Genomic DNA, 25,767 nt, shown 5'->3' with positions numbered 1-25,767 from the left:
ACGTGGGGGGACCTTTGCTCGCAACTTTGCAGCTACCATTTGCTGGGACCCTCTAAGGGGACCCACTCTAAGTTCATTGAGAGGCCCAAGAGCACAGAGGTTGGTGATAGCAAGAAGACAACGGGGTTCAAATCCCAGCTCCCCCGATGACCAGCTTTGTGAGCTTGGCCAACTTACAGTCATCTCCCTAGGTCTTTCCTTTATGGTTTCCCCAACTATAAAATGGAGCTAAAAAGGATAGAATTGTGGCAAAGGTTAGATTTAAAAAATCTTTCCAAAACATTTGTTCAGCGCCTGGCACACAATAAGTACTCAGTAAAGACTAGCTTCTTTTTCTTTTTCTTTTTTTTCTTTTTGGCTAGAGCCCGAGTCCCTGGGTGATGCAAAGGGTTAGCATGCTCGGCTGCTAACTGAAAGGTTGGAGGTTTGAGTCCACCCAGCAGCACCTTGGAAGAAAGTCTTGGTGATATACTTCCAAACAAATCAGCCATTGAAAACCCTTTGGAGTACAGTTCTACTCTGACACACATGGGGTTGCCATGAGTCGGAGCCGACTTGACAGCAATTGGTAAAGATTGGCCATCATCAAGATACACAAACCCTGTGGAGTGGGCATTACTGTTAACCCATTTTACAGTCAAAGAAACTGAGTCCAAGAATGATCCAGAGACTCACCCAAGGTCCCCCAGCCATTGAATAAGTAGATTCATGATTTTGACTTAAATTCTTGTGATTCCACAGCTGAAGGTCTTGTCACTATTCTGTATTACTTCTCCAAAGGACTCAAGGGTCCCTTCAGAATTAATCAGACTGTAGAGACCTGGAATGAATTTCCTAGAAGGATGGTGCTAGGGGCCTCACTCTAACCCCATGCTGGTGGTTGGAGGTAAAATAAGCTGACCCTTCCTCCAGGACTCCCAAGAACTCTCTGATGCCAAGATAGAACTAACCTCACACCCTCCTTCAGAGGTGTTGAGGGATATCCCTGGCTCAAAAGCTTTTATTTCCCTGGTGTGACGGGTTAATGGAATTACAGGGAAGAAGCCGAAGATGAAAGGAGGGAAAGATATTTGGACTCGCGCTACATTTTCCATTCACTGTCTCCCCAGCTGATGCTGTGTAATATGGTTGTAAAAATACATGAAGCAAAATCTAAAGTTAAAAAAAAAAAACTTAGACCATATGTAAATCGGCCAGGTGGTTAATACTTGGCGTGTTGTGCGTGTTTTTGCACATGGTTTTATCAAAGGGGATAATTACAGCATATGGCAAATGATTCATATTGTTTCCATATGAAAGATAAAGAGAGAGTGTTATAAGTGATTAAAGGGACTTAAGGGTGTGGAATGTTCTCAGTAATGAGAGGGACTGCTCATGACCTAGAAATGTACTGTTTTAGGGCAAGGGTTGCAGAATTCTTTCTCATATTTGGACAGAAGGCAGACCGCCATGACTAAACACACTAAACTAGAACGGGTCACTTGAACAAGCGCCTTGTACTTTCTGATTCTGTTTTGTCCAGGGATTATCTAGAAAGTTTGGAACCTCACAGCTAGACAGCTGATTAGGGCAAGAAAGCCCAAAGCCCAACAACAAAAAAAGACAAACAATCCAATTTAAAAAAAAAAAAAAATGGGCAAAGGACTGGAGTAGACATTTCTCCAAATAAGATCAACACATGGCCAACAAGCACCTGAAAAGATGCTCAACATCATTAGTCGTTAGGGAAATGCAAATCAAAACCACAACGAGATGCCACTTGACACCCACTGGGGTGGCTGTAATCATAAAAACAGGAAATAACAAGTGTTGGCGAGGATGTGGAGAAACTGGAACCCTTCTCCATTGTTGGTAGGATGGGAAAATGGCTGCACCGATGTGGAAAACAGTTTGGCGGTTCCTCAAAAAGTTAAACATGGAATTACAATAAGGCCCAGCGATTCAACTCTTAGGTATATACCCAAAAGAACTGAAAACAGGCCTTCTAACAAAAACTGGTACACAGATGTTCACTGCAGCATTAGTCACAGTAGCCAAAAGGTGGCAAGAGCCCAAGTGTCCATTAACTAAGGAATGGATAAACAAAATGTGGTCTGTCCTTACAATGGACGATTATTCAGCCATAAAAAAGGAACGAAGCACTGATGCATGCCACAATGTGGATGACCTTGAAAACATTCCGCTAAGCTTTCATCTAAATAATTCCATTTAGATGAAATGTGCAGAATAGACAAAGCCATAGAAACAGAGAACAGACTAGTGGTCACCAGGGACTAAGGGGTGGGGGAATGGGGAGTAACTGACTAATGGGCAAGGGGGTCTCCTTTGGGGGGGGGTGACGAAGATGGTCTTGAACTTGATAGGGGCAATGGTCGCACAACATGCTACATGTACTAAATGCCACTAAATTGTTTGCTGTAAAATGGGTAAATGTGTGTTATGTAAATTTCATCACAATAAAAAACGATTAAAAAGAAAACCTGGTTCCCAATTCCCTGACCTCTACGTGCCAGAACCAAGCGCACTTGACCAATCAGGTCGTGGCCTCCAGCTCAATGCCAATAGCTGGAGTTTCCCTAGAGGTGGCCTCTCAGGAATTATAATTCCTCTCTTGGAACAGAGCTGGATGGGCTCCCATGGTAAGTAACCAAACTTGCTTGCTTTTCAGAAGAGTTTTAATACAATATGGCTGCCAAAAAAAAAAAAAAAACCCATAGCCGTCAAGTCGATTCCGACTCATAGCAACCCTAGAGTACAGAGTAGAACTGCCCCATAGAGTTTCCAAGGAGAGCCTGGTGGATTTGAATTGCTGACCTCTTGGTTAGCAGCCGGAGCACTTAACCACTACACCACCAGGGTTTCCCAACATGGCTGCACAAGACCTTACTTTTTTTTTTTTGGCAATCTTTTTTTCTTTGAATCTCAGCCTTTGTTATGTTCTAGGAAAGTAATGCTGACAGGTATAGAGGCAAGGAGTCCTGGTGGTGCGATGGTTAAGCGCACAGCTGTTAACTGAAAGGTAGGCAGTTCAAACCCATCAACCACTCCAAAGGAGAAGGAGCCTGGCAATCTGCTCCCCAAAAGATTTCAGCCTGTGGGGCAGTTATACTCTGTCCTATCGGGTCGCTATGAATCAAAATTGACTTAAAGGCACACAACAACAACAACATGGAGGGGGGCTGCTACCAGTTGAAACTGCCTGGCTTGATTGACAAGGATACTAGTACCATTAAGGATTTCCTACCCATATAAATTGGATAGGGCCTGGTGGTGCACTGGTTCAGAGTTACAACTGCTAACCAAAAGGTCAGCAGTTCATATCCACCAGCCGCTCCTTGGAAATCCTATGGGGCATTTCTACTCTGCCCTGTAGCATCATTATGAGTCAGAATTGACTTGACAGCAACAGGTAACGGGTAGAGTTTAATGGATAGGGCCTCCCCTTGACTGCACGCATGGGAGAACTGAGGTCCAGAGAGGTTAAGTGATTTGATAAATGTCACACAGCAAATAGGCCACAGAGCAAGAATTAGAACCCAGGTGTCTAGATTCCTAAGCTGCTGCTGTGCATGGGGGTGCAAACCATGGATGAGGACTAGAAGGAAGGAAGGAAGAAAAAGAGGGAAGAAGGAAGGGAGGGGGGAGGAACAAAGTGAAGCAGGGAAGGAAGGAAGAAAGGAGGGAGGGAGGGAAGGAGGAAGAAGAAAATAATTTTTAACAGCTGCTTAGCCTTCCAGTTCATGCATCTGGCTTAATTTCTTAACCAATCTCCTATTGTTTGACAGTCTGGATCTTTCTAATTTTTGACCACCATAAACAATGCTGCAGTTACCATCTTTGCACTCACCTCCGTGCTCTTGTCCCATTCCATCCTTAGAATAAACTCCCAGAGGTAGAATTTCTGGGACAAATGGTTTGCACATTTTTAAGGAATTTGCCATCCAGAAAGATTTGTCAATTCACCTTTCCATCAGCAGTGTCCAGGGTTGCTGGGTTCCCCTCACCAACAGGAGCAAAATGGCAATTCAAAAAAGTAAAAGAAAACAAACAAATAAGCAAGAAATGTTAAAAAGTGTAACAGAGGCACCCAGGGTCAGTTTACCGAGGATTGCTGGATTTCTAAAAGGTCGTCTTATTTCACTAAGTCACATGAGCGTCTTTTCCTATCTGGCGGTAGTGAAGCTTCCTCTTCTGGCCCTCCCTGCTTCCTGGGACATTTCCAAAGTGAACTGCAGCTGACCCTCCATCTCAGACTTCAAGAAATAGACCAGTTGACTGAGGATTGGTTTTGGTGTGACTGTACGGCCTGCCCTAGTGAAATGCTCCCGCTCTCTGCAAAATTAAGAGGTGCAAAAAGATCCCTGGTGCTGGCTGCCAGACCCTTTCATAAGCCACTGGTTTTAATATTGCTTTGGCAGCTCCAAAAAATGATTTCTTTTTAAAGCCTAGGACTTGGAGGCCAACTTCAGAACCTGGCCATGAACCCAGCCATGAACCTGGCCATGACCCGAACATGAGCTATGATTATTAACAACACATCACACAGCGCTGCCATCTTTTAACCAAGACCCCTTTCTGCCGTCATTGCCTTTGTCCCACCATCCTCCCACAAGGAAAGCCTCCAGATTCCCAGATGATGTTGTTATTGTCGTTAGCTCCATTCCAGTCAGCCCTGACTCACGGCGACCCCATGCATGATGGAACAAAATGCTGCCCTGTCCTGCGCCATCCCATGATGGGTTGCAGATCAGACCATTGTGATCCATAGGGTTTTCCTTGGCTGCTTTTTGTGGAAGTAGGTCACCAGGCCTTTCTTCCCAGCCCATCTCAGTCTGGAAGCTCTGCTGAATCAGCATCATAGCAACACGCAAGCCTCCACTGACGGATGGATGGTGGCTGCACGGGAGGTGTGTTGGCTGGAATCACACCACGTCTCCCGCATGGAAGGTGAGAATTCTACCACCGAACCACCGCTGTCCCTCTCAAATTACAGAGGAAAGAAAAAAGGTGAGGCATGCCCCATCCACAAGTATATTGGGGTTTGGTAATGATAACAACAACATGGACTCGGGTGGTGTCGTCCTTTCACATTTTTCCAGGATGGAGAAATATTATTATTCCCAGTTTGAAGAGGGGGGAACGGAAGACCAAGACGGAGTGATGGCATTGGCCCTGTTCCCATTTTGGGTCAGCAGCAGAATCAGAACTGAAGTCAGGACTTCTTCTGGTGCCCAGTCTGTGTCCTGTGAACATCTCCACTCTTTTATGAGCATCTCGGTCCCTGGATGGCACAGACCATTTGTGCTGAACTACTAATCGAAAGGTTGGTGGTTCGAACCCACTCAGAGACACTGCAGAAGAAAGGCCTGGTAACCTGCCTCCATAAAGATTACAGCCACAAAAACCCTATGGAGCTCAGTTCTACTCTGTAATGCACAGAGTCACCATGAGTGAATCAACTCAACAGCAATGGGTTTATAAACCTGTGTTTCCAACATTCCCTTAAATGTGACCCTTTCTCTTTGGCAGCAGGGAGTTGGGAAAGCAGAGGGCCAATGCATGGAAAGGTAGACTTGCTGAGGACACACCTGGAAAAGCTGGACACGAACAGGGGAAACAGAAGGAAAACGCTCTTCTACCATCCCACCAACCCAATGAGCCAACCAGAGGCAATGCTCTCCCTCTGCCTTTTGAGGGGGTCTTGTGAGGTCATTTCCCCGTCTGTGCCACAGACCTGGCAGACAGACAAGTGACAGGCAGGACATGGCCCATTCCAACTCCAAGAGGAGAAGTCTGCACAGCTTCCACCCCCTGCAACGCTCTGAGGTTCCAGCTGAATTGAGTCTGGCAAACTTGAGAGGTGACATGGAAGGGAAACCAAGCTCCACATAGCATGCCTGTTTCTTTGGGGTATGACTGTTATTGTTGCGAGGTCCCAGTGAATCCATTTTGACTCACAGTGACCCCATGTGACAGCCAGAACTGCCCCATAGGGTTTTCTTTGCTGTAATTTTTTTTTAGTACTGTTTTATTGGGTTTTTTTGGTGAGAGTTTACACAGCAAATTAGGTTCCTGTTTGACAGTTTCTACACAAGTCGTGCAGAGACATTAGCTACATTTTTCACAACGTGTCAACATTCTCTTTGTGTTCTGGTTGTTCCATTTCCAGTACTCTAGTTACCCTGCCCTCTTATGTCCTCATCTTTGCTTTAGAGTAATTTTTGACCTTCCCTCCCCCTCCTTGGAGGTGATCTTTTTTTTTTTTTTTTGTACTTTAGATGAAGGTTTACAGAACAAACTGGTTCTCAACAAACAGTTAATACACTCATTGTTCTATGACATTGGTTAACAACCCCACGACATGTCAACACTCTCCCTTCTTAGCCCTGGGTTCCCTATTACCAGCTTTCTTGTTCTCACCTGCCTTTCAGTCCCTGCCCCAGGGCTGGTGTGCCCCTTTATTATTATTTTGTTCCATTGGGCTGTTCAATCTTTGGCTGAAGGGTGAACCTCAGGAGTGACCTCATTAACTGAGCTGAAGGGATGTCCAGGGGCCATACTCTCAGGGTTTCTCCAGTCTCCATAAGGCCAGCAAGTCTGGTCTTTTTTTGTGTGTGTGAGTTAGAATTTTGTTCTACACTTTTCTCTAACTCTGTCCAGGACCCTCTATTGTGATCCCTGTCAGAGCAATTAATGGTAGCCGGGTACCATCTAGCTTTACTGGATTCAGCCTGGTGGAGGCCATGGTAGATGTCATCCATTAGTCCTTTGGACTAATCTTTCCCTTGTATTTTTAGTTTTCTCCATTCTTCCTTACTCCCTAAGGGGTGAGACCAGTGGAGTATCCTAGATGGCCACTCACAGGCTTTTAAGACCCCAGATGCTACTCACCAAAGTAGAACATAGGACATTTTCTTTATAAACTACATTATGCCAATTGAGCTGGATGTTCCCCAAGATCATGGTCCCCACAGCCCTCAGCCCAGCAATTCGGTCCCTCTGGGACTTTGGATATGTCTATTTTTTTTTTTTTATGGAGCTACAGGTTATGCTGGCTCCCCCAGTATTGTGTACTGTCTTACCCTTCGCCAAAGTTACCATTTATCTATTATCTATTTAGTGTTTTTCCATCCCTACCCCTCCCCTCCCTCGTAACCATCAAAGATTGTTTCTTTTTGTATATAAATCTTTTCATGAGTTTTTACAGCAGTGGTCTCATACAATATTTGTCCTTTTGTGACTGATTTATTTCATTCAGCATAATGTCCTCCAGATTCATCCATGTTATGAGATGCCTCACAGATTCATCATTGTTCTTTATCATTGTGTAATACTCCATTGTGTGTATAATACCACAGTTTGTTTATATCCATTCATCTGCTGAAGGGAATCTAGGTTGTTTCCATCTTTTTGCTATTGTGAATAATGCGGCAGTGAACATGGGTGTGCATATATCTATCCATGATGGCTCTTATTTCTCTAGGATACATTCCTAGGAGTGGGATTGCTGGATCATATGGTATTTCTATTTCCAGCTTGCTAAGGAAGAGCCATATTATTTTCGAAAATGGTTGTATCATAACCGTTGACCTTTTGATTGATCTCATGTCAATGGCTTTTTAATGGAGCACCGTACTTATTGGTAATATCCTTTATTTGGCATGACAATCTGTTATTTTGCTAAAAGGTGACCTCAGGGGTTGGCTGTAATCTTTACAGAATCAGATTGCCAGGTCTTTCTCCCACAGAGTAGCTGGCTATGTTCAACCCGCCAACCTTTTGGTTAGCAGCTGAACACTTAACTGTTTGCACCACCAGGGCTCCCTGGGGTAAGGATGGGGACTTGCAAATCTTAAGTCTTCTCCCAGGGCTCCATGGGGAGTGGGGCAGCGGTAGTTGAGGCTGCAGAGACACGTCTCAGGACTGTGAAGAACACACAATGAAGACAAATGGAAATATCTGTCACTCCAACTAAATAAAAGCTACCTCCTTCTGCCCACGTTAGAAAAAAGAAAAGAAAGGCAATCAAAAGGCTGCCACCTCCAACAGGTTTATGAAGGCCGCCCTTCAGCCCCCATGGCCCATTAGTCTCAGTCATTTTCCTGCCTAGGAGCCCTGGTTGCTCGGTGGTTAAAGCACTCAGCTGCTAACCAAGAGGTGGGCAGTTCAGACCCACCAGTTTGAACCCATGAGAGGTTGTTCTCCAGGTCAGGAGGGGCTGCAGAGGAGAGCAAAGAAGAAGCCAAAGGTGGTGGCTGTGGGCCACCATTACTGATCCAACTCCCCCTCCACCTCCCGTCTTCCATCAGGCCCAGCTGCAGACAACCACAGTGGGGCAGGGGGAGTGGACGGAAACACCATGGTCTATGGGACATGCCACAGACCCAAAGTCCCAGCTTAGCTCTTACACCCCTTGTGATTGGGGACAAGTGCCTCGATTTCTCTGAGCCTCAGTTTTTTCGCCTGCCAAACGGTACAAATTATTACTTTTCCTGACTACTTCACAAGGTTGTGCTAATGACTGAAAATAGTGGTGGTGTAAAGGGATTTCTCCAGCCAAATAATAAAAATAGAATGACTTACATTCCCTGAAAACTTATTATGTGCCAGGCACTGTTCTAAGCACTTCTCATATACAGTCAATCTCATCTTCACAATGCCATGAAGAAGGTACTACTACCAACTTATTTTACAGATAGGAATAGTAATGCTCAAAGAGAGAAAGCTTATAAAGGGCAGACCCATGATTGAACCCAAGCCATTTGTAAGTTGGTAGTACTTATGAGAGGCTGTCGTTCGAAAAGAACAAGGGATACTGCATGGTTTAAAATCAGGAAAGGTGTGCATCGGGGTTGTATCCTTTCCCCATACCTATTCAATCTGTATGCTGGGCAAATAATCTGAGCAGCTAGACTGTATGAAGAAGAACGCAGCATCAGGATTGGAGGAAGACTAATTAACAACCTGCAATCTGCAGATGACAAAACCTTGCTTGCTGAAGGTGAGGATGACTTGAAGCACTTACTGATGAAGCCTTCAGGATGGATTACACTTCAAGGTAAAGAAAACAAAAAATCCTCACAACTGTATCAATAAGCAACATTATGATAAATGGAGAAAAGACTGAAGTTGTCAAGGATTTCATTTTACTTGGATCCACAATGAACGCCCCTGGAAGCAGCAATCAAAACTGCAGCAAAGGGCCTCTTCAAGGTGTCAAAAAGCAAAGGTGTCACTTTGATGACTAAGGTGTGCCTGACTTAAGCCATGGTCTTCTCAGTCACCTCATATGCATGAGAAATACGCATAACAATGATGAATAAGGAAGGTTGGACAGGAATTGATGCATCTGAATTACGGTGTCGGCAAAGGATACTGACTATACCATGGACTGCCAGAAGAACAAACAAATCTGTCTCGGAAGACGTACAGCTAGAATGCACCTTTGAAGCTAGGATGACGAGACTTTGTCTTGCTTACTTTGGACATGTTATCAGGAGGAACCAGTCCCTGGAGAAAGACATTATGGTTAGCAAAGTGAGGGTCAGTGAAAAAAAGGAAGACCCTCAAACGAGATGGACTGACACAGCGCTGGAACAATTAGCTCAGACATAGCAATGACTGTGAGGATGGCGCAGGACCGGGCAGTGCTTCATTTTGTTGTTCATAGGGTCACTATGAATCAGAACTGATTCAACGGCACCTAACAACAATAATTATAATAATAATAATCATTATTATCATTGACAGAAAGGCACAGGTATACTGAGGAGAGAAGACTTTTCCGCCACGTATCTTCCACCCATTACAAAAAAAAAAAAAACGCATTGCCATAAAGTCAATTCCGACTCATAGTGACCCTATAGGACAGAGAAGAACGGCCCCATAGAGTTTCCAAGGAGCGCCTGGTGGATTCGAACTGCTGACCTCTTAGTTAACAGCTGTAGCACTTAACCACTACGCCACCAGGGTTTCCATATATTCCGCCAAGAAGAAATGATAAAAATACAGCACTAAGAATGATGGCCATCATTATCTGGGGACAGATTCAGTGCCAGGCATGAAGCTAAGAGCTTTTCATCCCTTATTTCTCTTAGTCCTAGTGAGAATATTGAGAAGTGTATTCTCTTATGATCCACAATCCTCAGAGAAGGTAATGAGGCTCAGACAGGTGAGACACCTGCCCCAGGTCGTACAGCTAGAATGGTGGAGCTGGGATTGAGATTCAAGGGTCTAGGTGCAAAGTTCACATTCCCATCAATGTGATCTTCACTGCCTCCTCCCTCCTTCAAGGCAGCCCATAAACGTGCCCCAAGAACAAGGGCAGCTGGCATTTTTGAGCCCTGTGAATTATGGTGTTGGTGAAGAATATTGAATATAATGTGGACTGCCAGAAGAACAAACAATTCTGCTTTGGAAGAAGTACAACCAAAATGCTCCTTAGAAGTGATGATGGTGAGATTTCGTCTCACATACTTTGGACGTGTTATCAGGAGCGACCAGTCCCTGGAGAAGGACATCATGCTTGGTGAAGTAGAGGGTCAGCAAATAAGAGGAAGACCCTCAACAAGATAGATTGACACAGTGGCTGCAACAATGGACTCAAACATAACAACGATTGTGAGGATGATGCAGGATGGGACAGTGTTTCGTTCTGTTGTACCTAGGGTCTCTGAGTTGGAACCAACTCGACAGCACCTAACAACAACAACAACTATGTGCCAGGCTCCGTGCTAAACATTTTGCATGTATCACCTCTCTTTTTGCCCTCACAACAATCCAATGAGGTAGTAATTATCATCCATATTTTGAGAATGAGGAAACTGAGGCATGGAGAGACAAGGTAACTTGCCTAGGGCCACACAGTTCCTAAGTGGTAAGACCAGGATGGGAACTCAGGGAGTGTAGCTCTGGGCTACCCCTCCCCCCCACTATGCTACCTCCAGTAATCCAATAATCGCTACCATATTCACTGCTGGGGCTCTTTTATGCTCCTGAACTATTGGACAAGATGTATTGCAAAGATCTGGGTTCTTCCCACTTCCCAGCCAAGCCAGGTGCTGCCCCTCCGAGGGCCCCAGGTTTTTTATCCATTAAATGAGGAGTTAGATAACATCAGGACTTTGTAAACAGCTCTGCAACAGCCTAGAAGATTCCAGCAAGCGAGAGGAAGGCCTCTTACTCCTACCTCACCCAGGGAGCTTCTGGTTGGTCTACTTTCAATATTGCATTACGATTTTGTTTGCTTGGAGGAAAAACAATGTATGAAAACCACTAAATGAGAACATGTCTTAGAGCTTCCGGCGCCTGCAGAGTAGAGAAGGGAAGATGGAGAAAGCGGTACTTTGGAGATGGTACCAAAAGGGAAAAGGCGCCAATCTGTTTCTGGGTTATCCCATCCAAGTCAAACCCAGTTGGAGCTTCCATGGGTGCAGCAGGAAGATGGGTGGGAGCGTGGCCGAGCCAGATGGCAAGGAGGAGGACAAAGAGGGTGGCCAGAGGAGCCTGCGGGTGGAACACATAGAGAAAAACCAGATTCCCTTAATGTGCCACATTCTCAGTCTTCATCTAGCCAACCCTCCTTCCCTGCCCACCATCCCATTTTACAGATGATAAAACTGAGGCCCAAAGAAGGGACCTGGCTTCCCAAGGCCACTCACTCTCTTGTGTATCCATTCAACAAATATTTAGGCAGCATTGGCCAGGCTCTCGAAGGTCAAGGGAGATCTGAGCCCCTTCTGTATTTAGAAGGTCCTGTGAATGTCAAAAGATGAAGAAAGGTCAAAACACGATCACACAGAAATCAGGGTGCAATTCAACATTCACATGTAACACATTAACACATCAAACACTACCACAAGAACAACAAAGCAATGTAAATGTGCTATTAACAAGGTAATTAAAGGACTTATGAAAAATACAAAGATGCTACTGTATAGCTCATCACGAGCGATGCGTTCCATGTATGGGACAGAAGTTTAGACTTGGTCAACAAATGTTACCCCCCTTTGGTGCTGTTGGGACACATCTGTGGGTAGAGGTAGGACCATTTGGGGATAGACTCAAACATCTAAATTTGTGAACGTGAGGACAAGACTAAGTGGCCCCATGGGCATATATTTTAAGCCAAGACTTACTGGATGTGGGGCAAACAGGGAAAAGGATTCAACTCTGGCCTCACAGAGCCCCAGGTCTACTGGGGTGACTGGTGGATTCCCAGAGGGAATACTGGCTACTTGGCACCACAGAGAAGAGGTAACAGCTAACCAGAGGCAGAGGCAACTCCCAGCCCAGAAAGCTATTCCCCCTCCAACCCACAGTCTTGGGGAGACTGATTTCTACCAGACATTGCTCTCTTGCTCCCTGGGCTGGGCTACAAGATCATGGCGTCCCATGGCTTGGTGTGGCCACCCTCTGAAGCCGGGATGAGTCACAGAACCTAGAGGACAGACCTTTGGGGAAGTCAGCCTTGACCATTGTGCAGCTCAATGACTCAGTGGCCATCTTGCTAAGACCCAGGCCTCCCCCCGAAAAACTGAGACCCCCATGTACTCCCAGTGCACCCCACGTCAACAGAGTCAGAATGCATTAGAGTGAAGTTTTGCTCCCCAGAGCCTCTTGTCTCAGCAAAGCCAACTAATTCAGATTTAACCTCCCTCTTAATAGGCCGCGTTGCTGAGCCTTCTAATTAATGCCACATGTTTCCTTCAGCTGTCATCCTGAATAAATGTTTACAAAGCTATTAGCGTACTGTATTTGTAAACCCGGACCGCTCGGCTTTGGGGAGTCATGTGGTATGAATTTTCTCCTCAAAGATGGAAAAGGCTTAGCAATAATAAATACATTGTTTTGCAGGGATGGGAGCAAGGCGTTGCCTGAAAAAAATAATTTATTGCGAGCTTCCTGAGACAGAGGGGCTGTGAGTACGTGAGGAGTAAGAGCTTTTCCCCAGTTTAGAAGAGCTGCAAGGGGCCAGATTTGGCCCAGGTGGGGACTTGGAGCAGGAGAACTCCAGCGGCAGAAAAAATCACTGGTTGGAGACGCGGAGATCTGGTTCTGGTTCTGGTTCCAGCCCCGCCACTGACCAGCTTTGTGATACTGGGCAAGTCACTTTTCTTCTCGGGAACTTGGTTTTCCTATCTGAAAAATGGGAGGCTGGGCTTTCTAAAACTTTTTGTCTTTGATTCAGGACCCTCGTCTGATTCCACCTCTGCTCCAACCTTTGCAGGGCACCCCGCATGGTTTTATGTAAACTCTTCAAAGGTAAGACGTGGTATTGTTGTTGCTGTTAGCTGCCATCAAGTCAGCCCCCCACTCATAGCCACCCCATGCACAATGGAACAAAATGCTGCCCGCTCCTGCATCATCTCCACGATCGGCTGTGGATCAGATTGTTGTGACCCACAGGGTTTACACTGGCTGATTATCAGAAGTAGATCGCCAGGCCTTTCTTCCTAGTCCCTCTTCATCTGGAAGCTCCACTGACATCCATTCAGCATCACAGCAACACTCAACCCTCCGCTGGCAGACAGGTGGTGACGGTGCATGAGGTTCATTGGCTGGGAATCGAACCTGGGTCTCCTGCATGGAAGGCAAGAATTCTACCACTGAATCACCAGTACCTTTAAAGCTAACTGCTAATACCCCTAAATGTAAAGTCTTAATCCAAAATCCCAGACCCAGCATAGTCTGTCCCACTTACCTCTCCAGCTCCAACTTTGGTTGTTCCTGTGTCATACTCCAGCCGTGCTAAATTGATTGTCACTTTCCTAAAAGGAGTCCTGCTCATGCATACTTCTGAGCCTTTGCCTACGCTGGCTTCTCTACCAGGGGAACCCTGCATCACCCCAGTCCCCCTTTTGTCCTATTTCTACTCATTGCTCACGTCTCAGCTTAGATATCACCTTTCCTAGGACCTTTCATTGAGCTCTCGGTTCTGGGTCAGATTGCCTTCACAAATGCAACCACGGCACCCGGAACATCTCTCTTGGGGAAGTTTTGTGACCTCTTACTTATCCATTTCCTCCATAGAGTATAAGGTCCGAAAGAGCAGGGAGGATGTCTATGGTATTCAACACTTTACCTCGGTGCCTTGCAGTTGCGTAGCTAGAGAATGTGTTCAATCAGTGAGACCGAACAAATGTTAATTGATCATAGGCATACTGCGAGGACCTTTCTTGATGTTCTTCAGCTCCAGGGATTTGGGCCATAAACTCACCACTGGGCAAGGGAAAAGGAAGACCAAAGAAGAACTGATGCATTTGAAGTACGGTGCTGGTGAAGAATATGAATATACCATAGACTGCCAGAAGAATGGACACAGCTGTCTTGGAAGAAGTACAGCCAGAAGGCTCCTTAGAAGCAAGGGTGGTGAGACTTCTCTTACTTTGTAAAGGGGAGGGTCAGTGAAAAAGAAGGAGACCCTCAATGAGATGGATTGACAGTGGCTGCCACAACGGGCTCAAACACTACAGTTGTGAGGATGGCGCAGGACCGGGCAACATTTCATTTAGTTAGACATAAGGTGGCTATACATCAGAGCCAGCTTGATGGCACCTAACAACAACGTACTCACTATCTTGTAGTGCTCTTTCTGTTTATCTCAGTAATAATAATAACGGGCTTAGAGAGATTAAGAAACGTCGCTGAGTCGGAATCAACTCGATGGCAGCAAATTTTTTTTTGGTCAGTTGGGGACAAGAAATGGGATTTGAACCAAAGACTGTTGGCCTCTAAAGACCCAGGCTCTCAACCATTGCAATATCTGACTCCCAAGAAGTGCCACCAATGCCAGTGTGACCATTCCCACCCACCCCTGCCACCCATCCACCCACCTAATTCTGACCTGATACCTCCAATTTGCTGATATAAATCGTCTTAGCGCTCTACTCCATGGTAACCTAAGATGTGCTAGTCAGGACCGTTAGGGTGTAAGTGACAGAAACCTGACTCAAACTAAAATTAATCAAAAAGGGAGAGGGACAGGGATAGTAACACATCTATCAGAACACAGAAGCTGTAGGGGTGAAACTGGCCTCAGAGATGCCCAGAGCCAAGGACTCCGGCACCAACAGGCACCTATCACCCCTTCTTCTTTGGGGTTTGCTTAATTATCTCACGTCAGCTGTCACCAAGAAGCTAGGAATGTGGTTGCACCTGAACAAACAAAAACTTCCCTACTAGCTCCATTAGAAAAATCCTAAGGAAGCAAATTGATTGGCCAAGCCTGAGTCGCATGCTTATCCCTTGACCAATCAGTGCAGTGCGGTCCAGGGGTAGAATACTGATTGGCTGCTCCTACCAGAGCCACATGTTTGGATTTGGGGAGGAACAACTTTCAAAAGGAAGTGAGTGGAGATGTTACTAGAAGCCGGGGAGCTGAGCAGAGGAAAACACCAGTTGTTCACGATACAGTCTGGGCTCAGGTTCAGGAACAGCCCCTTGCTCTCCTGGCGTTCACAGTTTGATGGAAGAGAGAGACAAATCAGAGGACAACTAACGTAACAGACAGACTAACTAACATACAACTAACTGCTTCCACAGTGTTAATGTGAAGTGAAAAAAGGATTAGTTCCCAAGTGAACTTTACAGAATGGTGTCAGCATGAAGAGAGTCCCTGGGTGATGCAAATGGTTAATATGAGGCTGGTAACCAAAAGGTTAGAGGTTCAAATCCACCCAGAGGCACCTTAGAAGAAAGGCCTGGCAATCTACTTCCAAAAAAATCAGCCATTATAACATGGTTCATAAAGTTTATGTTCCACATCCTAGTTTGACAAGCAGTGTTTGGGCTCGTTAAAGCTTTTGAGCAGCCATCTAAGACACAACTATTGGTCTCTACTCGTCCAGAGCAAAAGAGAAAGCAGGCAACAAAAGACTCAGAGAAGAAACTAGTCTACAGGAATGTGTACAGGAACCATGGATTCATCTACCCTGAAACCAGAACTAGATGGTGCCCAGCTACCACTACCAATCATTCTGATCACGGCCACAAAAGATGTATCCTGATAGAACGGGAGAAAAATGTGGAACAGAGCCTTGAATTCTTAAAAATTCAGAATTACTGGACCGATTGAAACTAGAGGACTCCCTGAGACTATTGCCCTGAGATACTCTTAAACTTTGAACCAAAACTATCCCCTGAGGTCACCTTTAGCTAAATAACAGATTGGTTCACAAAACAAAGAATATTACCATAAGTAGTGTACTCCCTTAAAAAATCATCTGTATAAGACCAAATGGTCAACAATTACTTTAAATAAAAAAAGAAATGAGAAGGTAAGGGGACAGGGAAACTAGATTAATGGAAACAATGAGAATGTTCACGGATTGTAAAGAACGTAACCAACATCATGGAACAATTTGTGTAGAAATTGTTGAACAGGAACCTAAACTGCTGTGTAAATCTTCACTGAAAACACAATAAATTTTATTTTTTAGTGGTTAAAATTTAAAAATTAGCTGTTGAAAACTCGATGGAGCACAGTTCTACTCTGACACACCTGGGGTCACCATAAGTTGGAATTGACTTGATGGCAACTGGTGGTCTATGTGAAAGGACAGAAGAAAAACGAGGGGGGAGGGTACTCTGGAGCGGCGAAAGACAGAATCATGTCTGGCTTTACTCACCTTTGTAGCAACAGCACCTAAGACAGTGCCTGGCACACAGTAGGTTCTCTATAAATATTTGTTAAAGGAATAAATTAGTGAAGGAGAGCAAGGTGCCATGACTAAAGATACGAAAGTGTCCTTGCTTCATGACAGGACTCAAGAGTCAGGCTGGTATGGATTCAAATCTCAACTCCACCACCCACAAGTTCTGCAATTTGGGGTAAGTCACTCAGTTTTGGCATCTCTAAATGGCAAATAACATACCTACCTCTCTAAAATAACCTTGAGGAAACTTGCTAAGGCACCTGGGGTGGTACCAGCACCCAGCAGCTCACACCTATGTGGCAGAGGACAGATGAAGCTCTTTATAAAAAATTCCCCCTCTCTTCCCATCTGCTCTTTCGCCCGGGGTCTATAGCTTGAGTCTTCATCAAAAAGCAGTTTTACTTTTTTAACTAAAGGAAGTTTCCGCTGAACTCTTGGAAAGCAAGAAAAGAAATCAAGACCAAGATTTTTGGAAGAGCTAGTGTCCCTGGTTGATACAAACAGGTGCCTTGGAAGAAAGGCCTGGCAACCTTCTTCCAAAAAATCAGCCATTGAAAACTACAAAGTGCCGTTCTACTCTGATACACATGGGGTCACCATGAGTCAGAACTGACTAGATGGCAACTGGTTTTTTAGTCTTCCTTACAACGAAACATAACTTTTCCACAGAAGCCTCATGGTGAATTGAAACTGGCTCTTTCTGGTTCCATTCCAAGCAGCAGAAACAATCGTTGCGTACCTCACAGATTTTTCAAGGGAGGGACTGCCGCTGCTAGAGGAATTTTGGTGTTTCAGGCTCCTCTGTCGCTATTTAAAAACGAGTGTGAAATACCAACCCAATTGAAAAAGCAACACTTTTAAAATTGTTGTCCACATCCTAGAACACAAAACCCAAAGAACGTGGTCCCCTAATGCTTTGCTAAGCACTATGTAAGCTCAGAATTTTGATACTTGAAGCCAGGAGCCTGAGTTTTTCACAGATTTTGGCAGCCACCTGAAGGTAACAGAGCAGCTAGGCCAAAAAGAATGTTGGAACTATCTGGGAGGTTTTTTTTTTTTTTATAAATCCACATTAAAACTTGTCATGTCTGTCTTGCCTCCCCCACCTTCCTTTTGTTCCTCCAGTTCTCTCTATCCCACCTTCTTCCATTGGAAGGAAGATATTTTTCCGCCACACGTGAGTATTAACAACACTTGGAATTCATGGCCAAGTAAACATACAGACAAGTCCCTTACTGTCAGCTTCACTTTGGAAAGCACCCCTTGCTTACATTCCTCCCAATCCCTGGGTGGTGTGAACAGTTAGCACACTGGGCTGCTCGCTGAAAAGTTGACGGTTTGAGTCCACTCGGAGATCCCTCGGAAGAAAGGCCTGGCAATCTACTTCCAAAAAATCAGCCACTGAAAACACAATGAAATTACAGCTCTACTCTGACACACATGGGGCCACTATGAGTCAGAGTCAACTTGAATGCGATTGTTTTTTTTTATCTCTAAGAACACCACCCCTTCGAGGTGACTCCTGGCTTATCTTGGTTCAGGACTTCTTAGCCTGAGCACAGAAAAACCAGATTTTCTTCCATCTGCATGAAGGCTCTGCACTTCACACCCAGCCTTTGAACATGATCAAGGGACAGGGCCCCACTGTCCTCTGTCCCAGGGACCTAGGCTAAGCCCTTAGCTTGGTCCTATCTACCGTAGTGTTTCCATGAGACACTGAGCTTCTGTTAAGGGTGATGAAGTAAAATTTTGCTGAAGATGATTCAAAAGTGGTTGCAGCAGTACATCAACAGGGAACTGTCAGAAATTCAAACATGGAACAAGGCATATCGTTGCTGATGTCAGATGGATCCTGGCTGAAAGCTGAGAATACCAGAAAGATGTTTACCTGTGTTTTATTGACTATGCAAAGGCATTCAGCTGTGTGGGTCATAACAAATTATGGATAGCATGCAAAGAATGACACTTAATTGTGCTCATGAGGAGCCTTACATAGATCAAGAGGCAGTTGTTCAAACAGAACAAGGGGATACTGCATGGTTTAAATTTAGGAAAGGCATGCGTCAGGGTTGTATCCTTTCACCATACTTACTCAATCTGTATGCTGAGCAAATAATCTGAGAAGCTGGACTATATGAAGAAGAACGCGGCATCAGGATTGGAGGCAGACTCATTAACAACCTGCGTTATGCAGATGACAAAATCTTGCTTGCTGAAAGCAAGGAGAACTTGAAGCACTTACTGATGAAGATCAAAGACCACAGCCTTCAGTATGGACAACAGTTTAACATAAATAGAACAAAAATCCTTCCAACCAGACCAGTAAGCAGCATCATGATAAATGGAAAAAAGATTAACATTGTCAAGGATTTCATTTTACTTGGATCCACAATCAACGTTCATGGAAACAGCAGGCAAGCGATCAAACGTCGTGTTGCACTGGGCAAATCTGCTGCAAAAACCTCTTTAAAGTGTTCAAAAGCAAAGGTACCTCTCTGAGGACTAAGGTGCGCCTGACCCAAGCCATGGTATTTTCAATCGCCTCATATGCAGGTAAAAACTGGACAATGAATAAGGAAGAACAAAGAACCGATGACTTTGAATTGTGGTTTTGGGGAGACTATGGAATAAACCATGGACTACCAGAAGAATGAACAAATCTGTCTTGGAAGAAGTACAGCCAGAATGCTCCTGAGAAGCGAGGATGGTGAGACTTTGTCTCACATACATTGGACATATTATCAGGAGGGACCAGTCCCTGGAGGAGGACATCATTCTTGATAAACTAAAAAAAAAAAGTAGAAGGTCAGAAAAAAGGAGAAAAACCCTTCATGGGATGGATTGACTGCAACAATGTACTCAAACATAGCAGTGATACTGAGAGAGGCAGAGGACCAGGCAGTGTTTCATTCTGTTGTACGTAGGGTCACCGTGATTCGGAACCAACGTGACGGTGCCTAACAACAACAACTGTAAAAAATGTCTGCCTTGAGCATTGTGCTCTTTTTGGATCTATCTGTACAGGATCAAATTGACAACAGTGACCCGAAAGATTAGATAGGAATCTTACGGACAGTGAGTTTTTGTTAAGGGGGAAGGAACAACTCAGAAAATGGTTGCACAACTGGAAGAATGTCGCTCTGAGTCAAAATCAACTCGATGGCACCCAAAAACAACATGCATATATACATATATATTTATATATATGTGTACATGCATCTATATATATGTATATACAGCCCTGGTAGCACAATGGTTAACAGCTTCAGCTGTTAACTAAAAGTTCAGCAGTTCGAATCCACCAGCCACTCCTTGGAAACCCTATGGGGCAGTTCTACTCTGTCCCATAGGGTTGCTATGAGTTGGAATCAACTCAACGGCAACGAGTTTGCTTTGAGTTTTATATATATATTTCTGGAGTTCTGATCCGTTGGTTCTGTTGCTCTGGAGAGCCCTGATTAACACAACTACTTAGCACAAAAACCTTAAGAAATAAGATAATGCCATCTCCTTTTAGGTTCTGTCATATTCCCATTTCCAGATAAGGGAACTGAGACACTGGCAGCAAGTTTTACCCAAAGTCACATAGCTTGCAAGTGGCAGAGCCAGGACTGCACACCCCATACCCCAGGCTGGTCAGCACCATCATCCCTTGCCCTTCCCCCTCTGCTCCTCAACGCTCCCAGCCCCGTCTGGCTTTCCCTCTTCCCTCCCCGGCTCTGTGCAGTCTGTCTCTGCCCTGTGACACACAAGAGCCCAGCAGTATTCAGAGCCCTTTGCACTTCTTTGACCAACAGCCTCTTAATACTATTACTACTGATGGCTTTTCATTCCCGATGCCAAACCTGATTTGGAGCTCACGAGGCTGAGGGTTTCAATCTGGGCCCTGTAGACAGGCTCTGGGAGCCTTAAGTGACTGTAGCTTACAGACAATCTAATTGTTATTGACATTTGTGTCTGCTTGTTCATCAAGGGGGAGCTGTCTTATAGGCCAGATCATTGTATTACCTGGCCCCCTTTCAGCCTCCCTTCTAACGACAAAACATACACGCACCCTCAGTGGCCGCCCAATCAATGGTAATATCACTCCACATCTATCAGAGCTGCATTTGTGGGCCTGGGTCTGAGGGTGAGTGTGGGAGGGGCGGGGGGCGGGGTGGAAAGAAGGAAGAGTGGATAAAAATCCTTGAGCATTGAGTATGAGATGGAAGCATCTACAGAAAAAAAAAAGTGGATTATATTACAAAAGATACATGTAAATAGATATATCGCTATATACCCCTATGCCTTGGGAGCGTAATTATTTTAAAGGCATGTCATTTGTCAGTCCGTTCGGCTTGGCTGAAGCCCATTTATTGTTGCTAGGTGCCACAGAGTCGACTCCAACTCCTAACGACCCTGTGTGTAACAGAACAAAGCATTGCTTGGTCCTTCATTCTCAGAATCATTGCGATGTTGGAGCCTATTGTTGCAGCCACTGTGTCAAAACACCTCATTGAGGGTCTCCCTCTTTATCAGTGACCCGCTACTTTACCAAGCATGATGTCCTTCTCCAGGGATTGGACCCTTCTGATAACATGCCCAAAGTAAGAAAGATAGAGTCTCCACATCCTTGCTCCTAAGGAGCACTCTGGCTGTCCTTCTTCCGAGACAGATACATTCATTCTTCTGGCGGTCCATGGCATGTTCAATATTCTTCGCCAAGATCAGGAGTCAAAGGCATCAATTCTTCTTGAGTCTTCCTTATTCAATGACCAGCTTTTGCATAGGAGACAATTAAAAAGACCATGGCTTGGGTCAGGCGCACCTTAGTCATCAAAGTGACATCTTTGCTTTTTAAAATGTAAAGGGGCCTTTTTGCAGCAGAAGCCCAGTACCCCAGGATAATGGCCAATTTTATCCTGAATGATGCTTTTGTCCTTGATTAAACCAAAAACCAAACCAGTTGTGGTCGAATTTAACTCCAACTCACGGTGACACTATGTGTATCCGAGTAGAACTGTGCTCCACAGGGTCGTCAGTGGCTGATTTTTCAGAAGTAGATCACCAGGCCTTTCCTCCAAGTCACCTCTGGGTGTACTTGAACCACAACATTTCGGTTAGCAGCCAAGAGCTTAACGGTTTGCACCACCCAGGGACACCTCCGTATGGTTAGTGAAGGTTTTTTTCTGAGCTGGCCCAGGGGCAGGAAGAAAGTGAGGATGAGGCAAGGGGGAGAGAGAAACTGTGGACCATTTACCCTGTGGAAAGGGGTTAGAGAAGGCTTAGGGGAAGAGCAGGTAGATTGATTGTAGATCTAGTTTTCTCTGACCTTAGAGGGTAAATAGAAATCAAATCAACTTCAATTACAGTGAAAAACACCGAGTTCCTTTGGAACGAGGCTCTGATCAGGGACTTTGACTTTGCAAATATCGGGCGTGCTTGCAACAGGCAGCCTCCATAGCTACCCCAGAAGCATGTGCAACTTGGGCTAAACAAGAGCCTTGGTTTCCTCCTGTGTCCTCAGTCTTCCAGTTCAGCAATTCCATGTTCTGTTTGTTGTTGAACTTGCCAGGCTTGGTGAAACCAAAGACTTGCTTGAGCTCCTTTAGTAAGTAGAAAAGATGAACATGTAAGGAAGTCCTGGAGTTAGTCTTTCCCTGGGACCACCTCTTCTCCCCAAGGAAAGAATTATATGTCATGTTAAGGTCCCTGGAATCCTGGGTGGTGCAAATCGTTACACTTTCAGCTACTAACAGAAAGGTTGGCAATTCGAACCCGCACAGAGCTACCTCAGAAGAAAGGCCTGGAGATCTGCTTCTGAAAAGGTCACAGCCATGAAAACCCAATGAATGAAGCTCTACTCTGCAACATAGAATTGCTATGAGTTGAAATCAACCCAGTGGCAAATGGTTTGGTTTGGTTTTACGGTCCCTTAAATTTTTCCAGGTGAAGGTTCTAGAAGTTATGATCTCATTGAATGACTTCTTAGTAGATTTTTAACTGGAAGTGAGAAATCAGACAATGGAGAAAATACCTAACCGGTTGCTACTGAGTTGATTCCAACTCATGGCGGCCCCATATGTGTCAGAGTAGAACTGTGCTCCATAGGGTTTTCAATGGATGTTTTTTCTGGAAGTAGATTGCCAGGCCTTTCTTTCAAGGTGCCTCTGGGTAGACTCAAACCTCTAACCTTTTGGTTAGCAGCCAAGCATGTTAACTATTTGCACCACCCAGAGACTCCAGGAAATTCCTACTCATTGTGAAAGTCCCCTACAATGGGGGAAGTCAGCACAATGTGACCAAGGCAAAGGAAGACACTGAGAGGTGCACAAGAATAAAGGGCAACTATGATAAATATGGAAACCCTGGGTAGTGGTTAAGTGCTACGGCTGCTAACCAAGAGGTCAGCAGTTTGGATCCACCAGGCGCTCCTTGGAAATTCTATGGGGCAGTTCTACTCTATCCTATAGGGTCACTATGAGTCTCAAGACTGAGTCAGAATTGACTCAATGGCAATGTGTTTTGTTTGGGGTTTTTTTTTTTTTAATGGTAAATATGGCCTGGGTGAAAGAAACGACGCTGGAGATCACATGACAGGAATTTGCAAGACCAACAACTTATTCATTGCAAATACCTTTTTTCAACAACATAAGTGGTGACTATACAGGTGGACCTCAACAGATGGCATACACAGGAATTAAACTGACTACATCTGTGGAAAGAGACCATGGAGAAGCTCAATATCATCAGTCAGAACAAGGCCAGGGGCCAAGTGAACAACAGGCCATCAATTGCTCATACGCTAGTTCAAGTTGAAGTTAAAGAAAATTAAAACAAGGCCATGAGAGCCAAAATATGACCTTGAGTACATCCCACCTGAATTTAGAGACCATCTCAAGAACAGATTTGACGCATTGAACACTAATGACCAAAGACCAACAAGTCGCGGGATGACATCAGGGACATCATACATGAAGAAAGCAAAACGTCATTAAAGAGACAGGAAAGAAAGAAAAGACCAAAATGGAGTCAGAAGAGGCTCTGAAACTTGCTCTTGAATGTAGAGTAACTAAAATTAATGGAAGAAATAACGAAGTAAAAGAACTAAACAGAAGATTTCAAAGGGCAGCTCGAGAAAACAACGTGAAGTATTAATAATGAAACGTGCAAAGACGTGGAGTTAGAAAACTGAAAGGAAAGAACAAGTTCAGCGTTTCTCAAGCTGAGAGAACTGAAGAAAAAATTCGAGCCTCGGGTTGCAATACTGAAGGATTCTATTGGAGCCCCGGTGGCACAGTGGTTAAGAGCTTGGCTCTTAAGCAAAATGTTGGCAATTCGCATCCACCAGGCATTCCTTGGAAACCCTGTGGGACAGTTCTACTCTGTCCTATAGGGTCATTATGATTCAGTGTCCACTCAGCAGGAACAGGTTTTTTTTGTTTGTTTGTTTTTTAATGGGCAAAATATTGAATTATGCAGGAAGCATCAAAAAAAGACGGAAGGAATACACATACTCACTGCACCAAAAAGAGTTGGTCGACATTTAGTCATTTCAGGACGTAGCATATGATTAAGAACCAATGGTGCTGAAGGAAGAAGTCCAAGTTGCACTGAAGGCAGTGGAGAAAAACAAGGCTCCAGGAAATGACAGAATGCCAACTGAGATGTTTCTACATACGGATGCAGCGCTGGAAGTACTCACTCGTCTGTGCCAAGAATTTGGAAGACAGCTGCCGGGCCAAAGTACTGGAAGAGGTCCATATTTGTGCCCGTTCCAATGAAAGGTGATCCAACAGAATGTGGAAATTATCAAACAATGTCATCAATATCACATGCAAGTAAAATTTTACTGAGGATAATTCAAAAGGGGTTGTAGCAGTACATTGACAGGGAAATGCCAGAAATTCAAGCCAGATTCAGAAGACGAAATGGATTGAGGGATATCATTGCTGATGTCGGATAGATCTTGGCTGAAAACAGAGAACACCAGAAAGATGTTTACCTGTGTTTTATTGACTATGCAAAGGCATTCGACTGTGTGGATCATAACAAATTATGGATAACTTTGCAAAGAATGGGAATTCCAGAACACTTAATTGTGCTCTTGAGCAACATGTACTTAGACCAAGAGGCAGTCAAACGGAACAAGGGAATATTGTGTGGCTTAAATTGAGGAAAGGTGTGCATCAGGGTTGTATTCTTTTACCATACTTATTTAATCTGTATGCTGAGCAAATAATCCGAGAAGCTGGACTATGTGAAGAATTGATTGGGTTGGAGGAAGACTCATTAACCTGTGATATGCAGATGACACAACCTTGCTTGTTGAAGGTGACGATGACTTGAAGCACTTACTGATGAAGATCAAAGTCTTCAGTATGTATTACACCTTCAGTATGGATTACCTTCATTATGGGTTACGCCTTCAGTATGGATTACACCTCGACATAAAACCCAAACCACCCAGTGCTGTTGAGTCGATTCCGACTCATAGCAAACAAAAATCCTCACAACTGGACCAATAGGCAACATCATGAAAAACAGAGAAAATATTGGAATTGTCAAGGATCTCGTTTTACTTAGATCCACAATCAACAGCCATCGAAGCAGCAGTCAAGAAATCAAACAATGTATTGCTTTGGGCAAATCTGCTGCAAAAGACCTCTTTAAAGTGTTAAGAAACAAAGATGTCATTTTGAGGACTAAGGTTTATCTGGCCCAAGCCATGGTCTTTTCAGTTACCTCATATGCGTGTGAAAGTTGGACGATAAATAAGAATGAGCGAAGAATTGATGCCTTTGCATTATGGTGTTGACAAAGAATGTTGGATATACCATGGACTGCCGAAGAACAAACAAATCTATCTCGGAAGAGGTAGAGCCAGAACGCTCCTTAGAAGCATCCTTAGAAGTAAGGATGGCAGGAAATTGTCTTACGTACTTTGGGCTTTTTATCAGGAGGGACCAACCCCTGGAGAAGGACATCATGGTTAGTAAAGTAGAGGGTCATCAAAAAAGCGGAAGACCCTCAATGAAACAGATTGACACAGTGGCTGCAACAATGGGCTCAAACACAGCAATGACTGTGAGGATGGCGCAGAATCGGGCAGTGTTTCGTTCCATTGTGCACA

At 44.6% G+C, this 25,767-nt stretch overlaps 1 long non-coding RNA gene across 2 annotated transcripts in view; it reads right to left on the bottom strand.

Annotated features, from left to right (window-relative positions):
* Positions 1 to 25,767, bottom strand: part of LOC126065307 (uncharacterized) — a 386,754-nt gene that overhangs the window by 221,131 nt on the left and 139,856 nt on the right. The window contains exons 4-5 of one of the 2 annotated variants that reach the window (XR_007514823.1): positions 11,661 to 11,754; positions 11,359 to 11,505 (exon numbers count right to left, since the gene is read on the bottom strand). The exons of the other annotated variant lie outside the window; for it this stretch is intronic. This is a non-coding gene — a long non-coding RNA (uncharacterized LOC126065307). The remainder of the gene's footprint in view (positions 1 to 11,358; positions 11,506 to 11,660; positions 11,755 to 25,767) is intronic. 2 annotated transcript variants of the gene reach the window in all.

The sequence above is a fragment of the Elephas maximus genome, chromosome 22, assembly GCF_024166365.1.
Source record: "Elephas maximus indicus isolate mEleMax1 chromosome 22, mEleMax1 primary haplotype, whole genome shotgun sequence".
NCBI classification, from domain to species: domain Eukaryota; kingdom Metazoa; phylum Chordata; class Mammalia; order Proboscidea; family Elephantidae; genus Elephas; species Elephas maximus.
Note: the sequence above shows the minus strand (reverse complement) of the source record. Positions and strands in the feature narration are given on the sequence as shown.